This window comes from Saimiri boliviensis, chromosome Y (assembly GCF_048565385.1).
Source record: "Saimiri boliviensis isolate mSaiBol1 chromosome Y, mSaiBol1.pri, whole genome shotgun sequence".
Lineage (NCBI taxonomy): Eukaryota > Metazoa > Chordata > Mammalia > Primates > Cebidae > Saimiri > Saimiri boliviensis.
The window spans coordinates 3,776,283-3,797,478 of NC_133471.1; the positions used below are offsets into that span (position 1 = coordinate 3,776,283).

Consider the following 21,196-nt stretch of genomic DNA (forward strand, 5'->3'; position numbering starts at 1 on the left):
GACAAGAAATATTATTAGTGAAGGAAAAAAAAACAGCCTTTTATCAAGAGAGTGCATTTCACTATAAGGCCAAAAGAAATTGCCAGCAGATACAGAGGCACTGTAGTAAAGAAAGATGATAAATGACCCAGATATTGCTATCTGCTTGACTGACAGTTAAAAAAAGTGCAATGAATACAAAAGTAATTACAGAAATCATGAATACTCTAGAAAGGGCTACTGCAGATGAGAGCAATCTCGTGCTGTTCAGCACAGCTGGCAGTGTCTTCTGCTGTCGCCTACATTGTGAGGCCTTTAAGGAATGACAAAAACAAAACAAACATTGAAATGGAGGACAACACCAAGAACTTCGTGAACATTCCATTCAATTTTAAAAGCCTGTTGCTGCCTTAGCCAATGGCCTAACCATTGGACTAGGGGCATCCATGCTGACCCTTAGTAATTTGGTTTGAGCTAAAGAAAAGGCTTGGTTTCCACCACTTCATAAGACCTTTGAACAGAGCCCAGATATCTGTGCTAATGTTACATTTCCAAATATCATGAGTGAAACCTCTGCCAGTGAAAGACTCATTGGTGGGTGAAAGCTGACAGCATGGAGGCATGTGCCAATGTCCTTGTCTCTCAGGTGTTTTTGACTTCAACTTCCACCCAAGAGGTTATGATTCAAATTAAGAAGCCTGCCTCATGTAATCCAGTTATCCTGGAGGAATATATGGCCCTTGTATACTGTAATACTAAATGTAATTTGATCAGGCCAGTGAGAGAGAGTGTGAAGTACTAAAGAAAATTTGGAGCTCAGCACAAATGTTAGAGTTCATTTTAGAATATGTGCTAAAGAAATTTGATTTGTTTTAATTGTCAGGATATCTGTTCAGGACACAATAACTGAGCTGTGTGGAATACATCATTAACAGAAATCAATAACCCCAATCCATCTCTGTAGCTCCCCAAAATGTCAATTATAAATAAGGTTTTTGAAAAACAACTGAAAATGTTTAAGCTATTTATTTAATATAGTCCAAGTATTTTTAACTACTATACATTTAAAATAAGTAATGAATTGGCTACTTTTCTCAAATGTCATAATTTTATGTACATTTAAGCCCAAATATAAAAGCAGACTGTTGAGCACTAGCCTGTTCATTCAAGTCCTAAACTTTATTTATGGCTGCCACTAGATAAAAGAGCAGAATTGCATTTTACTAGAATTGAGTGACAGAAAAATCTGTAATAGTGTTGATGAGTTTACTTTATAGTGACAAAAATGCTGCAGAAACACAAAATTCTAAATAAAAAAACATATTTTAGAATAAAAATTTTCCACACAAAATTTACTGATGCTCTTTCTTCCAGACTAAACATATGGTTGACTTTATCCTGAGATAACAATTGATTTTCTTTTCTTCATAAAATTCTAGCTTTTACCTAGTTAACAACTTCTTTTATAAAAAGACAAGAAATCTAAACTGCGTATAACATTTAAAATTATTGATGTCTACTTTTAGGTGCACGAAATTTTCTAGAACACTCTACATGTTTAGTTATCCAGAAGCTGTCTGAATCTTGTTCTTGGGTTTTTTACAGAGGCTTCATTGCATTAACATAATTGAATAATCCACTGGCCACTGGTGATCAATGTGACTTTTGTCACAGAACCTTTAGGGTGTTGATTGACCATCCAAAAATCTCTGTGAATTATGTTACCATTGCTCAAATTTCTCATGGCTGTTAGATTTATTTTACTCATTCAATCTGGCAGGTTACCCACAACTCAAAAAACTGCAGGGCCATATACTATTCCTGCTATGGGTGAGGCAGGCACAGAGTAGAGAGAGGTGCATGAGTGAGTGACTGTTGAGTCAAGCCACTGCATGTCGCTAGACCCATATACTGTGATAAGCTGAAAAGGTCCAGGTACCAGCACAGATGTTAGTTTTCTGCAAGTCTGTGGCTAAATGAGACATATCACTAGTTGATTCCCCTACTGGGGAATTCAGTTTTATTGGCATCCAGAAGTCTAGAAATGTCAGAAACTCCAGAACTTTCAAAATGATGTCACAGCCCTGGCTTTGAAAAGGTTTAGGTCTGTGCTCTTTCAAGGGCTGAAGCCCTGCTTTCTTTTGTTTTATTATTTTTATTTTTGGTAAGCAACATTATGGCCATTTTGTGTGTTTTAGTCCTATTCGTTTGACTAATTTTTCAGTTTTGCCATATATTTGTGAGTCCTTGTGTCATGTTCAGTAAGAATGAGGTATGTGGACAATAGAAAAGTACCTCAGGAGAACCAAAGTAGTAGTTTTTCAAAAGAAGGACATATTTGCATCTGTGCAACACTCAATAAAGAGGAGACACAAAATGAAGAATTCCAATCTTGAAGGTAGGTTGTGCTGACATCTCTGCAGCCCTCGGTAAAGAGAAGATGCATAGTGCATGCTTTCTATATGCAGGAAGATTGTTGAGATGTGTATTACAGCCCTTAGTGGAGAGAAGACCTATCTAACCAGACTTGTAATCCCAATAAGTGTACAACTCTCAGTGGAGAGGAGACCCACAGTTAATAGCTCCACTTTTCAAACAGGTTATTCCATGATCTGCCTGAGTCTGAAGTTAATATGGGCTTTATGTAGTAGAAAGAATGTGCCTCATTTTTCATGGGTGGCTATGGGTGGGACCAGAAAGAGGCATTAATTCTCCCTATAATCTCCAGAACATGCAGCCTGCTGCTGAGACTTCAGACAATCCATTACTTAAACACTCCTTTAGGAATCGTTCACTAAGGAACTCCTTCTTTTTGCCTAGGTGCCTGTCTGTCTCCTGCTACACTTCATGGTGCCAATACTGTTTACACAGAGATACCTCACAATAATAGATTGCTAGCGGGCATGGTGGCTCACGCCTGTAATCCCAGCACTTTGGGAGGCCGAGGCGGGTGGATCACGAGGTCGAAAGATCGAGACCATCCTGGTCAACATGGTGAAACCCCGTCTCTACTAAAAATACAAAAAAATTAGCTGGGCGTGGTGGTGCATGCCTGTAATCCCAGCTACTTAGGAGGCTGAGGCAGGAGAATTGCCTGAGCCCAGGAGGCGGAGGTTGCGGTGAGCCGAGATCGCGCCATTGCACTCCAGCCTGGGTAACAAGAGCGAAACACCGTCTCAAAAAAAAAAAAAAAAAAAAAAAAATAGATTGCTACATCATCGTACATTAACGAGTCTGAAATGATTCAAGTCTGTGATTTCAACTCTGGAATGCTTCAGTCTGCTGAAATATCTGGGAAACTGGCCACACATTGATGCACATCTTTGGGGGATGTTCAAAATGTATTAGTCACCAAAACAAGCTGGAAAGCATAAAGGTAGCTTCATTTTGTTGCCTTAGCTGTCCTTTCTAAGATTCTGTGGATGTCTATAACCTCTAGGACATCATTATACATAATTGTTCCCCTTCTATAGTCTTTTCCAGCCAGTGACCTGGCTATGTTTTAAACAATTTAAGCAAGTTTCTACCAGGTATCACCATATGTGTTGGTCTTGCTGCATGCTTCCATGATTATTTATTACTTTATTTAGACATCTACTTAAAAATCACTATGTAAGAAAATAATTGTACATTTTTTTACATAAAATCAAAATTTATAATAGAAAATTTTGCTTCATGTATTTTCTATGGAATTGATTACTTCAGTTAATATAAAGTAAACAAAATCTTTAGAACATTACCACTAAAATAAAAATCTAACCTCTAGGATTCCAAATTAAGAGAATAACATTCAATTCAAATATTATAAACAACATTGTTAAGAGACAAAAACACAAATCTCATACATAAAAATAAACTCAAATTTTTATATATATATACATATATATATGTATATATATATATATATATATATATATATATATGTACTGCTTCATAGATTAAAAAAAAGCAAAACTGCAGGGCTGGCAACTTCAAACAATTAAAAAAATCAAAAACTGCTTCAGAATTTTTCTTTCTTCTCAATTTATAGTATTGTCTCTGATTATTGCTGTACACATGGAAAATTTATTCTTAGTTAGCTTTGCCAGGGTTGTAATTGTAATAGCATCTTTTATTTTAAAAAGGGATACTCTCAGTTTTATTTTAGCTTTCCTTTATCTTCTCATTTTTGCTTAAGTATCATTTTACCACTTACAGATGTCAGGTTTGATAGCATTTATTCTGATATCCTACAACCATCTGTCTTCTGTGTTTTTTACTGAACAGTCATCTGTTAATTTTAAGGATGATAGTCCTGTACATAACAAGTTGCTTATACCTTTCTTCTTTCACAATATTCTTTTCTTTGGCTCTTGATTGACTATAATGTTTTTTGATGTTTCTATTACAGACTGTATTCTGATTGAAGATTTTTGCCCTTCTTCAATGGGTAGATTCAGATTTTTAATTAACTTAGACAGATTTTGGCCATTTTATCTTTCAGATTTTTTTTTTTTTTTTTTTTAACCTCTTCTTTTCTGTTACTTATGAGATGCCCATGTTGCATATATTGATATACCTCGTGGTGTTCTATTTATTTGTTAGATTTTTTTAACGTAATTTGATTTTTAATTCTCAGACTGTTATTTCAGTTTTCACTTAATCATATCGTCTGAATGTTTACCTGCTCAAGTCTGATGTTAAACTTATGTATTGTAGATTTTATTTCAGTAATTGTGCTATTTATTTCAAATTTCATATATTTTCTTTTACAATCTTTGTCACTAATACTCTCATGTTGTTTTTCATCTTTTGTCTTTTTACTGTAAGCCTACTTAAAACTGAAATTCTTGCCGGGCGCAGTGGCTCAAGCCTGTAATCCCAGCACTTTGGGAGGCTGAGGCGGGTGGATCACGAGGTCGAGAGATCGAGACCATCCTGGTCAACATGGTGAAACCCCATCTCTACTAAAAACATAAAAAATTAGCTGGGCATGGTGGCACATGCCTGTAATCCCAGCTACTCAGGAGGCTGAGGCAGGAGAATTGCCTGAACCCAGGAGGCGGAGGTTGTGGTGAGCAGAGATCGCACCATTGCACTCCAGCCTGGGTAACAAGAGCGAAACTCCGTCTCAAAAAAAAAAAAAAAAAAAAAAAAAAAAAAATTCTTTGCCTCTAAAACTTGGGACAGATTCAGTTTCTGTATTTACTTTACATTGGTCATAGGCTTCTTTTTATTTTATTTTATTTTTTTTTTTCTGTTGTTGTTATTCAGAAAACCATAGTTGAAATATCATAATTTGCTAACTCTAAATTATAGATTTGCTTCATTTCTCCAAGGAGTTTCTTACTTATTAAATGCTTACCTTAAATTTTATTAGCATTTTCAATAAGAAAAATGTAAAAACTATCACTTTTAAAAACTGGATCTGTATTAACACTCTCTTTAACATTCAGGGGAATTGTTCATAATTCTGTCTTAGCCTTCAATTTCTTGTCAGATTGGAGCTATGGGATTAATACATACTATTTTGTTTATTTGGCATGTTTCGTATCATAACATGTGCATTATATTTTTAAATTCTTCAATATAATAAAGTGTTTTAAAATATTCTAATCTTTGCAAATATAGATCTCTTCAACTTTTTTCTTATTTATTTTTTATATATTGTATAAAATAACTATTATTTTTGTTCCCAACAACTTATGAGAATAGAAGAAACACAGTAAGTTAGGATATCAGGGCTTCTTGACTCTTTTTGGAAGCAGGAATCAGGTCCTCATGTTGACAATAATAGATCTCAATTTTAAAACCTTTATCTGTCCCAGAGAGGTAATATGGTAGGCCACACACACAAAAGAGCTAACTATGTTAGAATTGTCTCTCTTTATTGTCTACTTGGTAGATATAAACTCTTGATTTTTAGTGTCCAGACTGATTTGGTTGATTCAACTTTCATTTTTCAATGGTTCAAAGCTGTTTGCCCTGTAGTTTGTTTTCATTTTTATCTATGAAGCATTTTTTTTTATTTTTAAAATTTCATTTGTGTATAAGACTTATGGTTTTGTCCATTTAAAATGTTGTTTAAAATTCTTAAATTGAAAACATTTTCAATTTGGAATACTACATGACAGCTTTTGGTTTCTGTGGTTATGTTATAAAGTTTCTTGATTTGCTTTTTATTAGTTGAGGTTACAAATTTTATATAAAATAATTAAAGCAAAATTTCTTATTATGAAATAGATGTTGGTTTCATGTAAAAAATATAGAATAATTTGCTTACAAAGTGACTTCCAGCTAAATATCTTAAAAAATGATATTTGAATAATAAATATCTAAATAAAATACCTTTTTAAATAAGAATGTCTAGATAAGTTAAAGCTAAAAGAAATCGTAGCTAACTCATCTCTTGAAAAATGTTATTCCTATTAAAATGCAAAGTAAACTATTAATTAACACTCAATGTGCACAGATATAATCTGAGGCAGTAATATAAAACTAGAAGAATGGAGAAGTACAAGAGCACCATACTTTATATCATTCACTTTAAACTTTAGATTACTCAGACAAATTAGTATTATTCAAAGTAAATTCTTTTAAGTTTATAACAATAACTGAAGCCCTAAATATAAGTGCATATAACTTTTCAAATACAAAATTAAAAAAAAATTATAACATTTTAAGTATTATACATCTGGTGTACATTCACAGATTGTCCAGGTTTATTGCATAATAATACACATACCATGGTGGTTGTTTGCTGCATCCATCATCCCATCATCTGCATTAGGTAATATTTCTAGTGCTATCCTTTCCCAATCGCCCCAATCTTTTCTATTTCTTTCATAGTTCCCCAAACCGGCGGGCCCTGGTGTGTGATGATTCCTTCCCTGTGTCCATGTGTTCTCATTGTTCAACACCCACCTATGAGTGAGCATATGCAGTGTTGTGTCTGTTTGCTGAGAATCATAATCATGGGGGTTTCCAGTTCCATCCATATCCCTGCAAAGGACATGAACTCAACATTTTTTATGGTTGCATAGTATTCCATGGTGTGTATGTGTAACATTTTCTTTATCCAGTCTATCACTGATGGGCATTTTGGTTGGTTCCAGGTTTCTGCTATTGTAAACACTGCTATGATGAACACATGTGTGCATGTGACTTTATAAGAAAATGATTTATGAACTTTTGGGTATATATCCAGTAATGGTATTGTTAGGTCAAATTGTATTTCTATTTCTGAATCCTTGAGAAATTGCAACATTTTATCTCACAATGATTGAACTAATTTACACTCCCATCAACAGTATAAAAGCATTTCTATGTCTCCACATCTTCTCCAGCACCTCTTGTCTCTTGATTTTTTAAATTATCACCATTCTAACTGGGGTGAGGTGGCATCTCACTGTGGTTTTGATTTGCATTTCTCTAGTGACCAGTAATGATGAGATTTTTTTACATGTTCATTGACTGCATACATGCTTTTTTTTTTTGAAAAGTGTCTGATCATATTCTTTGTCCATTTTTGTTATGCGGCTGTTTTATTCTTGTAAATTTGTTTAAGTTCTCCATAGACTCTGGGTATAAGTTTTTTGTCAGATGGGTAGATTGCAAAACTCTTTTCACATTCTGTTGTTTGCCAGTTCATTCTATTGATATTTTCTTTTTCTGTGAAGAAGTTCTTAGGTTTAATTAGATCTTATTTGTCTACTTTGGCTTTTTGTTGCAATTGCTTTTTGTGTTTGATCATAAAATCCTTTCCCATGCCTGTGTACTGAATGATATTGCCTAGGTTTCCTCCCAGAGTATTTATGGTTTTAGGCTTCATGCTTAATCTATAATCTATCTAGAGGTATTTTTTGTATGTTGTGTAAAGAAGGGATCTCATTTTAGCTTTCTGGATATGGCTAATCAGTTTTTGAGACACCATTTGCTTATTTATCTTTTTTCCTTTTTTATTGTATTTTAGGTTTTGGGGTACATGTGAAGAACATGCACGATTGTTGCATAGGTACACACATGGCAGTGTGATTTGCTGCCTTCCTCCCCTTCACCTATATCTGGCATTTCTCCCCATGCTATCTCTCCCCACCTCCCCACCCCCCGTTCCTCCCCCATTTTTTCCCCTACAGACCCCAGTGTGTTGTGCCCCCGTCCCTGTGTCCATGTGTTCTCAGAGACACCATTTATTAAGTATGGAATTCTTTTCTCATTGCTTGTTTTTGTCTGGTTTGTCAACGATCAGATGGTTCTAGTTGCATGGCATTCTCTCTGAAGTATCTGGTTCTGTTGCATATTTATAGATCTCTGTTTGGGTACCAGTACCATGTTGTGTTACATACATAATCCTTTTTTTTTTTTTTTTTTTTAATGAACAAAAGAGAAAGTGAGGATCAAATGAGGTAATAAAGATGGAAAACAAGAAAGTAGATATTAGCATAATTACTTTTATACTTGTAATAATGTTATACTCGTAATAACCCTAAATGTGTTCTTGCTTAAAATGGCACAGACTGGTGTAAATTCATCGTTAAATGAATGATTCATTTATATAGTTTCTATGCTCGACTTACTTCAGGTGGAAATACTCAGGGGCCAAAACTTGTATTAAAATAATACAAGTTTCTGGAAAAGGCATGACAGTGGACTACAGAGTACTGTATGTGTCTCTCTTCAACTAAACAATAGATCCAGTGGCAAAATTAATCTAATGCAATTATTTTGGAATTCCAGAGGTTAACTGTCAGTTTACAGCATCAAAAACAAAATTTCCATAGTAATTGCAAATACTTTGGAAGCAGCTTTGAAGAAAAACAGAAATGATTCTGACTTAAAACTCTCAGCAGGATTTGTGCACTGAATGCTGCTCTTAATTATAGAGGTCCCAACAATTGTGAATAGTCATTGTTTCATACTTTTCCTCCTCCTGTTCAAGCAACTTTCAGAATATAATTTAAAGAGCCAGGACACATTTCTTCTCTCTCTCTCTCTCTCTCTTCTCTCTTTTTTTCTTCTTAAGAAATTAGAAATTGTTAGATTAAAAAAATTCAAAAATAAATACATATATATGAAAGTATAAATAAATTATAGGATAATGTCCTGTACCCCATAATTGTGCAGGCTCAAAAAAGACCCAATAATAAATTTTGGTAGGACTGATTTCCAGTACAGAAAGAGCCTACACGATGAATAAACAAAAACCTTTTCAACCACAAAGAAAAAGAAAATCTGATTTTTAAAGTAACAGCATTTTAAAATTTAAATGCACTTGTTCACCATTAATCAAATCATGAAACATAAAATGAAAAAAAAAAAAAAAACTACAGCTCATTCTATGAAAAAAAAAATAATATCAAACTCAAGGTTTTCCTAGACAATCCAAATGGCAGGTTTACTAAAAAATGATTTTTAAAATCAATGTTCATAGGAAGATAATAGAATAAATGAAATAAACACAGAAAAATGGAAAAAATAATTATTAATAAAGGGTATAAAATTATTTTAATCACAAAATTATACAGATAAAAGTAAAGCAACTGAAATAAATATTCACTATAGTATATTAAAACTAGGCTTGAATAGAGGAAAGAAAAAAAATATCAGCAAACCTAAAGAACAATTAATTAAAATTATTATGTAAGAAAAATAAAAAACGAAGAAAAGCAATGAAAAAATGTGAACACAGCCTAGATACATCTTGGAAACCATCAAGCGGCCATAGTTACACATTTTGGAGGTTCAAAGGAAGAGACAAGAAATCAGGAAGTTTATTTAAAAAGCAGTGGTCAAAAATCACACAAATTTGAGGAAGTGAATAAACACCAAAATGCTCAACAAAACTCAAGTGAGATAAACTCAAAGAAACACTCTTAAACTTAATGATAATTTAGCCATCTAAAACAAATACAAAGAGATTCTTGAAAACAGCAAAAGAAATGAACATTTATGTAAAACAACTCTCAAAAATAATCAATTATTTTTTGTCTGAAAACTCAGAGACCACAAAGCAGTAGACTATTACATTTCAAGTGATGTAAAAAAACCTTTCAAACAGAAAACTTATGTGCAAAGAAATTGTTCATCAATAGTGAGGAAGAAATCATGACATTCCCAAATGAAATCTGGGGACTTTTTTTTAGTAGATAATCCTTTCAGAAATGCTTTATGGGGTTACTTTAGGGTAAAGTGAACAGACACTACATATCAATATAAATAAATAAAAATTAAAATGAGAAATAGATAAACAATTATAAAACAAAAAAATAACAATGTGTAGCTCCACAATCTGTTCTACATATAATTTGAAACACTAATATAGTTAAAAAGTTATTACTAAAATTTACATGTATTTTTGACGTACAATAATTACAGTATAATTTTGAGAACTGAATGAGTAAAATAAAGGGGGCCAACATATAGAGAAGTATGTGTTTTCATGTTGTCGCAGGTAAGCTAGTATAACTTTAAAAATTATAACTTCAGAATGTTCAACATAATTGTCATGGCAACGACAAAAGAGAGTAACAGGCAGGTAGAAAGCTTTGTGCACTCTGTAAGAGTAGGAGCTGTGGATTTAGCTAATCTTATCTGAAGCTACCTAGCAAGCTATCTTGGCATCATAAGACCAAGTCCAATCTGTCCCACCACAGAGTAAATGTAAGAGGATAAGGCTCTCTGACTGCTTCTTCACACAACTTTGGCCACGAAGTGGAAGAGACTCATCCATACCTACCACCTGGTGAAGCGCTGAAGGCAGAAAGATGTGGCTATGATGAGACCCAACTGAAAAAAGGTTGGCACAGCAACTGCCCAATTCTGTCTGTTTCTTCATGGCTTCCAAGGAGTTTGAGGTGGAAGCTATTGTTGACAAAAGACAAAACCAAAAAGGGAAGACAGAGTATTTGGTTCGGTGGAAAGGTTGTGACAAACAGGATGACACTTGGGAACCAGAGCAGAACCTCACAAACTGTAGAGAATGTATTTGTGACTTTATCAGACAACAGACTGAAAAACAGACAAAATGGACATGGACCAGAACAAGTAGAATTTCTTCAAACAATGTAAGGAAACCAGCTTCCAGAACTTCCACATCCAGCTTTTCTAAGAACTCTCCTAAAATGCCATTGACTGGCAAACACCACAAATCCAAAAACAACAACTTGTTTGCTGCCAGAGAGAACATTAGAGAAAACACAGCTTCACTTCTCCCTCACTCCAAAAATTTGGAACAGAAAAAGTCAACTATCAAGACACTTGTACCTCATAGCCCAGTTAACAACCAGGACACAGTTAGGTCTTTTCTGAAACCTGAGAAACTAGATCCTGTTGCACCAGTTCAGGAGGACAAGGTGGCGTTCAAGGTGGCAGCAGAGAAATCGATCAGAATTTCATCAGATTCTGACACACAAGAGGCTAGAATAGAAAACAGGACCCAGACACAACCACTCATGTCTCAGATGTCTGACTCAGTTACTGCTTCCATGGCCACAGAGTCAGATAAGAAAGAAGGTATAGTGGTAGTAATGGACCCTTCAGCAGCCAATGGAACAACAAACATGCATACGTCTGTTTCAAGAGTGAGAGGTGGAAAAAGAGAGATTATTGATGATAGAAAAGACCAGCCTTTTATCAAGAGGATGTATTTCACCATCAGGTTAAAAGAAAGTGCCAACAGATACAGAGACATTGTTGTCAAGAAAGACCATGGATTCACCCAGACATTGCTATCTACTATATCAACAGAGAAAAATGCACTCAATACAGAAGTCATTAAAGAAATCATAAATGCTCTGGAAACGGCTGCTGTGGATGACAGCAAGCTTGTGTTGTTCAGCGCAGCTGGCAGTGTCTTCTGCTGTGGTCTTGATTTTGGGTACATTGAGAAGCATTTACGGAATGACAGAAACAGAATGAGCACTGAAATTGTGGACACAATTAAAAACTTTGTGAACAATTTTATTCATTTTAAAAAACTTATTGTTGTATCAGTCAATGGTCCAGCCATTGGACTAGGTGCATCCATACTACCTCTTTGTGACTAGGTTTGGGCTAACGAAAAGGCTTGGTTTCAAACCCCATATACGACCTTTGGACAGAGTCCAGATGGCTGTGCTACTGTTACATTTCCAAGGATCATGGGTGAAGCATCTGCCAATGAAATGTTGATTGGTGGGCGAAAACTGACAGCACGGGAGGCATGTGCCAAAGGCCTGGTCTCTCAGGTGTTCTTGACTGCAACTTTCACCCAAGAGGTTATGATTCAAATTAAGAGGCTTGCTTCCTGTAATCCTGTTATACTGGAGAAGTGTAAGACCCTTGTTTGCTGTAATATTAAGAAGGAGTTGGAACAGGCCAATGAGAGAGAGTGTGAAATGCTGAAAAAAATCTGGAGCTCAGCAGATGGGATAGAATCCATGTTAAAGTATGTTCAAACAAAAATTGATGAATTTTAATTACCAGTTTGTCTGCTTAGGACACAAGAACTGAACTTAGCAGAATATATAATTAGCTGAAGATGTCCTAATTCATTTTTATAGCCCCAAATAATTTCAATGATAGCTAAGGCTTGTAGAGAGAATTGAAAACATCTAAACTTTTTATTTAATATTATCAAGAAATTGTTAAACACTGTAAATTTAAAATAAATAATAAAACAAACAGTTTGCTCAAATATCCTTATTTTATGTATACACAGAAGCCCAAATTTAAAAGCAGACTAGTGAGCACTAAATTGTTCTTTCAAGCTCTAAGTTTTATCAATGACTACTATAAATCAGATGAGAATGGTGCTCTATTAGATTCAAGTAACAGAAAATTTTTTGATAATGTTTGTTTTCCTTATTTTTACATTCTAGAATGCAGAGTCAATTGAGGTAAGTGTCAGTCTCTGCTTCCCTACCCCAGATAACCTGCGTTGGTGCCTCTGACTTTATAGTGGCACAAACACCTCAGAGACACACAATTCTAAAGTAAAAGAACTTGTATTTCAGAATAATGAATTCCAATATATATTTCACTCATGATTATTCTTCCAAACTGAACATATGGCTAAAATTTATGCTGAAATAATTAATTTTTATACATGTTTTGTTGTTACCCACTTAACAGAAATAAACGTTTACTTCTCTAAAGTAAAATTTGCTGCATACTATTAGTGAATCATGAATTCATTAGGTAGAAATATCCAAGTTTTATAATGTGTAGTTTTAACTTAATTTAGAGTATATATATATATATATATATATATATATATATATGGTTTTTTTTTTTGTTTTGTTTTTCTTTTTTTTTTTTTTTTGACACAGAGTCTCATGTTGTCATCTGGACTGGATTGCAGTGGTAATCTTAGCTCACTGCAACTTCTGCCTCCCAGATTTAGCAATTCTTCTCCTTCAGCCTCCTGAGTAACTAGGATAACAGGCCTGCCACTACTCTAGCTTTAGCTAATTTTTTTCTTTTTTTTTTTTTTCTTTTTTTTTTTTTTTTTAGTAGAGAGAGGGTTTCATTATGTTGGCCAGGCTTGTCTTGAATGACTGACCTTGTGATTTGCTTGCCTTGGCCCACCAAAGTGCTGGGATTACAGGCATGAGCTGCCACACCTGGAATGAACACATTTTTAAAGGCAGAAACTTCTTTCCAAACAAAGAAAAGACACCTACACTGTATCTGAAATTTAAAATTATTTGTTTCTGCTTTTATCTGCACATAATTTTCTAGAACATGCTACATGCTAAGCTATCCAGAAGCTCCCTAAATCCAGTCCTAATGGGTTTTTATGGAGGCTCCATTACATAGGCATGAGTAAGTAATTCACTGGCCACTGATAACATGACTTTTGTCTCGGTGTATCTACAGTGTTGATTCACCAGCCAAATATATCTGTAGATAATGTCACCTTTGCCTAAGTTTCTGTTGAGCCTGCTGGACTCATTTTGCCCACCCATCTTCTAGCCTGCACTAAGCTGAAACTAAGTACTCAAATTCCATTTCTGCTATGGATAAGCCTGCCACAGAATAAAGAGAGGTGCATGAATGAATGACAATTGTGTCCAGCCACTGCACATAGCTAGTCACATTTGCTCTGATGAGGTCATCAGGTCAAGGTGCCAGCACAGGTGACAACTTGCTGCAAGTCTTTGGCTTAATGAGGCATTTCACAAGCTATTTCCTCTGCAGACACTGAACAATGCAGTAGCAACCAGAAACTGCACAGCCACAAAAATGGTATTACATCCCTGGCTTGAGAAAGTTTTAAGTCTGGTCTCTTTTAGAAACCAAACCTCTTCTGTCTTTTCTTTTTCTTTTTTTTTTTTTTTTTTTTTTTCTTGGTAAGCAGCAATGTGGCAAATGGGGGATTATGTGTTCCAGCCTTTTGTGTTACTAAACTTTCACTGCTGTTTTTCAGTGAATTCTGTTTCTTATCCCATTTACAGAAAAAAAAAATGAGTTATGTGAAAAACTGTAGAATAATAAAAAAATAAATAAACAGTTGCCTTATTGAGTGACAGTACAGTTTCAGGACTCCCAAAGTTGGAAGAGCCTTTTCACAAGCAAGACAAAGTTGTCTCTGTGCCATACTTGGTGAAATGGAAACCCTGAATGAAGAGTTCTAATCTGCAGACAGGTTGTGCTGACATCTCTGCAGTTCTGAGTAAAGAGGACATGCAGAGTGGGTAGCTTCTTTCTGCAGAAAGTTTGCTAAGATGATTCTGCAGACCTTACTGGAGAGAACAGCTATCCAATTATAGACATGTAACCCCAATAAGTGTGTAACTCTTAGTGGAGAGAAGACTCACAGTTGGTAGCTTCACTTTGCAGGCATATATAATTCCATAATTAGCCTTAGACTGGAGCTCATATGGACTTCAAAGGGCAGAAGGAATATGCTTATTGCTACATGAGTGGTCATGATTAGGCCAAGAAAGAGACAAAAGTTTTCACCATGGTCTCCAGTGACTTCTGCTACAGTTCACAATGTGAAGGCTTTATTTTTCTTTTCTTTTCTTTTCTTTTTCTTTTTCTTTTTCTTTTTCTTGGTGGCAGAGGCCATTGTGTCAGTACCACCTTAAGAGTAAACACACATGGCCAGGCCATGATAGCTGGGCTCAGCCAAAAACTTGTTTCATTTTCACAGAGGTGCCATGAGAGCTGATGGGATTCAGGCTAATGGAAGCAGATACTTCAGAGCTTTCTAGGGAAGGATAGCTTCCCAGGCTCTGGAAAGCAAAGGGTTGCCTGAGTCTGCACCTGTGGCTAGGCAGCTGCAATTGCTTCTTAGTAGATGAGGTTTCTTCTAATTTAACTTGAATGTGGGTGTGACTTCTACCTATTCTTAGTTCCCATCAGCTTCACAGAATGCACAGTCCAGGCCGCACCTTTCTCAGTCACCTGGGATCTTTACAGCAGCCTCTTAAAATGGACTGCAGCTACCATTACCTGCAGCACATTTTATATTCCAGAATAATGCAGAGTGAAGCTAAGAATCCCTACACTCTACTTTATGCCTTTGTCTTCTCATTGAAAAGCCTCAACCTAAAGCTGTTCAGCACCTTTAGCATATCAAAAGAAAATATTTTAGAGAGTCCCAATTAGTCTAAGAATTCAAACAATTTATTTTCTTTTAAAAATTATTTATTTTAAAAGAAAAAGGTACAGATCAAATATTGCTAATAGAAAAATTGTACTTACTCTAATGTAAAACTTGATTGATGATGTGATACAAGTACAAGACTCCACAGAAAATTTTCTAATGCAAACTTTGTTACATGTACAAAATACATAAAATTACCTCCATGAAGGTGAAGGAGAAAAATTACCTTCATGAAGGTGAGGGGAAAAAACAAGAAGTTGGACAGATTTTGGGTACAATTATTTTAAGCAGAGGAACAATCTGAAAAATTAGGCTGCAGACATTGATAAAGGAAGTAGTAGAGGAGGACAGACTAAAGACATGTCCACAGCTGCAGTAATAAAACAAGAACAAAGTAAAAATGCCTTTGTCATTTTGGCTAAAGCCTATCCACAGGTACACAGATCCTGGCTCAATGTCCCAGACAAAGCTTTTACTTCGGCCCCTGAAGTAGGCCACATCTTGAATAGTGCTTTCTTCAAGAGAGCTAACAGACAACTCAGAATATTCTTTTTTCCAGTTTGTAGACACAGCAGCCCCAGCCTTAGAGTTAAATCTCCCATGAGCTCCGTATTTTCTCTGGAGAGCTTTCTCTTTATTTTGGTTATAAACTTATTTTCTTACTTGAATTTTGCATCCAATCTCCTTAATTATCCTGAACATGATCCATCTCTTCAGCCTGTGATTGGTCCCAGACCAAGCTTTCACTTCAGTTCGTGCTTGGTCCAGGACCAAGGCCTAAGGCTAAGTTAAGTCACATGAATGAATTATCATTTCAGTTCCTGGTGAATACCAGTTCAAGGTTCAGGGTCAAGTTGAGTAATACTTGATCCAAGACCACTAAAAATATTTCTTTTCTCCCCTGACTTTAGAAACTCTGAAGCCTAACCTCAGAGTAGGCAAACTACTCACATCCCATCTAAAAAGTATAGAGCTTTTTACTTATATAACTTTTGTATAATCATATTTGCATTCATCCTCTCTAATTTTTCTGGCCATGAGACAAAGAACTCTGTGTGATATCTCACAATGAGAGATTGCTACACTGTGGTGCATTAATGAAACAGCAATAGTTGAAATCTAGAAATTGAGCTCTGGAATCTATTGGTCTTGTGGCATCATCTGGGAAACTAGCCCCATGTTGTGATGCACACTCCTGGGGGCTGTCCACCACGCAGTGGTCACCAACATAGGTTTAGAAAAGTCAACATGGCTTCCTTTTTTTGCCTTAGCCATTCTTCCTAAGGTGCTTTGATTTATCTCACTGGTAGAAATTCACACATGAATCTCAAACATATTGCGTAATTGGGTCACTAGTGTCTTTGCCTTTATTTTGTTCCTCTCTTTTTTGCCTACACTCTTCCTGGGTCCTATCATTAAAGACAAAGAAGGCTATCCCCAGGAGGTTTTCCAAGGTACTGTACAATTCTAGAGTCTGCTTTTGTAGTTATCTTCTGGTATCAGGAGCTGCCTGAGTAATAAATAGTCTTTTAAGATTATCCATGTATTAATTGAATAAGGATATACAACTATGTGTTTTATGAATGTCTCTTTTTGCCTTTTCATAAAGGCCAAGAATTTTTTCTCTGGTGTCTTATTCAATAGGAGTAGTTTAGCATCATTAAGAGGTTTGTGCTGCTGGTTCTTCATCAACCTTTTAATATGCACATCAAAAAGTTTCTTTTCTTGTTTCTAATCTATGGAATTACTAATGCTCAAAATATGATTTTTAAAATTATCTTTCTTGCTCCTGGAATTCAGAATCTTGTCTGTTCTTTGCTCATTTTATTGAGTGCTGTAACACTTTTATAAATGACTATAGAAGACTTGCAGTTTGTCCCTGAATCTCTGTTGCTTGTGGGGTTGTTTCTCAGAAGCAGGTTGAATTTGCCTTAGGAGTAGCACAGCATCTTCCCATGTAAGACTAAATACTTTGCGAGGCTGAGGCAGGTAAAACATAAGGCCAGGAGTCCAAGACAAGTCTGGCTAACATAGTGAAACCTTGTGTTTACTAAAAATTTAAAAATTAGCTGGGTGTGGTGATGTGTGCTTCTAATCCCAGCTACTTATGAGATGAGACAGAACTGTGTGAACTAGGGAAGGGAAGGTTGCAATGAACCAAGATGGCACATTGCACTCCAACATGGACAATAGGGCAAATGGCCTAGCTATAAGAAAGGTTCCATATATTTATTGAGGGTATTTGAAAATTTGACTGGGTGTTTATTTGTTTAGGCGACTGTAATGAAAAAGAAACCTGCACTTCACTGGCACCTCATTCATTGGATATTTCCTATAGCAAGTGGCAGTGGACTTCTGGGGTTGGGTATTAAAACTGAAAAAAGCCGATAGTGATGTGACTAGAAAATTGTCGAGATAAAGAAAATGAGAAAAGCTGAGGCAAGAAAAACAAAAATAAAATGCTTTTTCAGAGTTTCCAGAGGAAACTTTTTTGGACTTTGAAGAGTTTTTTGTTTGTTTGTTTGTTTGTTTGTTTGTTTGTTTGTTTTGTTTGTTTTTTTCCTTTGGGCTTTTCTGTTATGAGTGCTTTGAAGACATGCACAATTTTACAATATTTACACAAGTTGGGGATGTTTCACAGAACAAAGAAATCTTGCAAATAGGGCACTACAACCAATTTGTCCTTCTAAAATCAGAAAATATCTGTTTAATAGTATTGAAAGACCAAACTACATGGTTATGGTAAATCCTTGGTAAACTTCCTCTAAGCAGAGAAAACCTGAAAAATCAAGTTGTAGGCACAAATGGAAACAGTCTACAGTAACCTGTGGTACACTCATACAAAGAAACAGTCCCCAACATTTTTTGTATGTCTAAGACATGGTCACGGCTATCAAAAAAAAAAAAAAAAAAAAAAAAAAAAAAAGGTTTTCCCTTTAAAATGCAATGTCCTTTGTATAACCTGTGGGCTTTCAGGAAATAGCATCTCCTGTTTTTTGAAATGTACATATGTTATAAGGAACATTTTATGTTACTGAACGTGCTTTAAACTTTGAGCTGAGCTTTTATAAATGATCACATTAACCTTTAGTCTCAGACCAAGGTTCTTAGTTATACTTTCTCTGAGCTATTGATTGGTTTAAGGCCATGTTCCTAAGTGAAACTGAGTCATTTATGAGTCATCATTTCAGTTCCTATTTGGCTCTGAGAAAAATTGAGTGGTCCTGTCTTCAAAATTAGTTAATATGTTTGCTCTGTTTCCAGTCCACAGAAACATCAAATTCTTCCTCACAGTGGGCAACTCATTCTTCCATACTTGCAGTTAATGCATAAAAAGTTAGTTACAATCTCACCTTTGGCATTCATGACTTTTAATGTTCTTGGTCTTTAAATTTAATAGAAATCTGTGTGACACCACACAGTGAGAGACTGATACACTGTGGTGCATTGGGAGGTGGCAACACATGTTTTGGTGCACGGACTAGAAAATAGTTTTTTTTTTTTTTTTTTTTTTTTTTTTTTTTTTTTTTTTTTTAAATCTGAGTAGAAGCACATTCCAAATTATTTACATTCATTTCTGAGACTTGTTGTATCAAAGTTTTATTTTTCCTTTTCTTTAATTTTTAAAACCCAATAAAGTGACTGCCATTCTCACCAGACTCAGAAGAAAGACATACCAGGAAACACTTTGGCAATTTTCCTTTGCTTGCAGACAATATTTTGTTGCCTCTGTTCCAATCCTGTTCCCTCCCACACATCCCAACCCCTTGCAGAGAAGCTAGTCATCACATCAAAACCAAAGAAATTTAGGAAAGCTGAAAGTTTCTGCTTAAGACTCTGAACTAACTCTAGTTTCTGAAAGTCCACCAGAGTGTTGCCATAAACAAAAATATAGACTTTTCTGTTACATTTTTTTGGGCAGATACTATATTTCCTATTTCTTCTCTGTATGTAATATTGCAACCTGAAAATATCTTACTGAGTAAAGTCAGCTGGAATCTTATAATTAGGACTGTTTTATAATAGCTGCAATTTTGAAGTTATCTAAAAACACAGAATTTAACATTGTAGTTTAAAAAATTTGTAATTGGTAAAGCTTTACTTGTCTCCCAATGATAAACATTTATGGCACTGCATGGAAGGTATACATTAAGAAAAAATCTTTTCCTTTCATATGGTTATGTTTCTGTAAAAATTTCAGAACAGTGATATAAATCTAAAGTTTCTTTATCTGATACATTATTTTTTTTTTCTACAGTGACAAATAGTGTGGGCACAGTCTATAGAGCTTCAATTCTAACTTTTGACTATGAAAACCTTGGAGTCAGATTTTCCCAATGCCACATAGTGAGATATAACTTTTATCTGTAGGAAGCATTATCAGTACTTTGCACCAAACAGTTGAGTTTTTTTTAACTTCTCTTACCGTATGTCTCTCTAATAGTAATAAGACTTCATGCCCTATATATAAACAAAAGTCTCCACTTTCAATAAGTGGAATAAAGTTGCCTTTGAGAGACATCTTCTAGCTCAATGCTGTTTTATGAAAGCCAGTAAACACCTTGAACATATTCTGGGTTGAGTAGGCATACAAGACGAGCAAAGAATCCCCAGTGGAGATCTAGGGCCTTATGCAGGCAAACATCACTTCTCCTGATGGCTACCTTCTCTGGAAACATGAGTGAAGATTATGCTTTCACCCATAGAAGACACATATGTTAGTTGCCAGACTCAGAAAAGACAAGAGAATGAAAAAAACAAGCAACACACTTTCTATCTTTCTTTTCACTTAGGCTTACTTCAAAAATAGGAAAAAAATTATTTGTTGCTTTCTCTTTTTATTTTATTTTTTTGTTTGCTTGGGGGCTTGAAAACCTTACCAGGTCCAGGACAGACAGTCCTGGTTTTCTGGGAAAAGCATTCATTTTAATATGGTTCAACAACTAGATCTTTTCTTCAGGTCACAAAGAAAATAGTTTGAAATTTTCTATGTACAAATTTACTTTGATTTCAGAGACAACAAAGATTATTGCCAGCATTTGTAAAACTGACGTTTTCTTCTTGGCAGTCATATTAGGTAAATCTAAAATAGATAATTCATTAACGTCAGAGACAAACCTCTGTGTAAACCCCAAATGAAACTTCTGAATGACCTACCTACTACTACCCTTATCCAAGATCTCCAATAGCCATTTCAACATCTTGTCTTCCTTTGTGACCAAAGACACCCTCAACTTAATTGTTGCCCCTGGAGGACATTGCCGATACAGGTGGTGCTACTAGAGTTCAAGTTTTCTTCTTATCACAGGAACTTAGAAAAATAATGGGCAACATAGGCAAGTCCTCTGATGATTGTGATTGATATTGATATACAGAAGCTTTTCCAAATCTATTCCATATGTTTAATTTTACTTGAAAAATTCTACATTATTCCTAAACTGAATCCTAACTGTTGCTCTAAAGTAGACAGTATTACAGACTGCAGAATTATTCATGAATAAACCACATGTCTCCTATAGCCAGCCCAAAAACTAGAACATGAGAGACTGAAAAAAAAAAAAAAAGTTTTAGCATATAGAAGAATGCTTATGTTTAAGAGGAAGGGAGGCAGAGTTTTTTGAAAACTCAGTTGAAACCTTAGAGATT

At 35.2% G+C, this 21,196-nt stretch overlaps 1 pseudogene; it reads left to right on the forward strand.

The window, feature by feature from the left end:
* Nucleotides 1-10,671: 10,671 nt before the first annotated feature.
* LOC141582981 (testis-specific chromodomain protein Y 1-like) lies at nucleotides 10,672-12,413 on the forward strand (annotated as a pseudogene).
* Nucleotides 12,414-21,196: the final 8,783 nt, after the last annotated feature.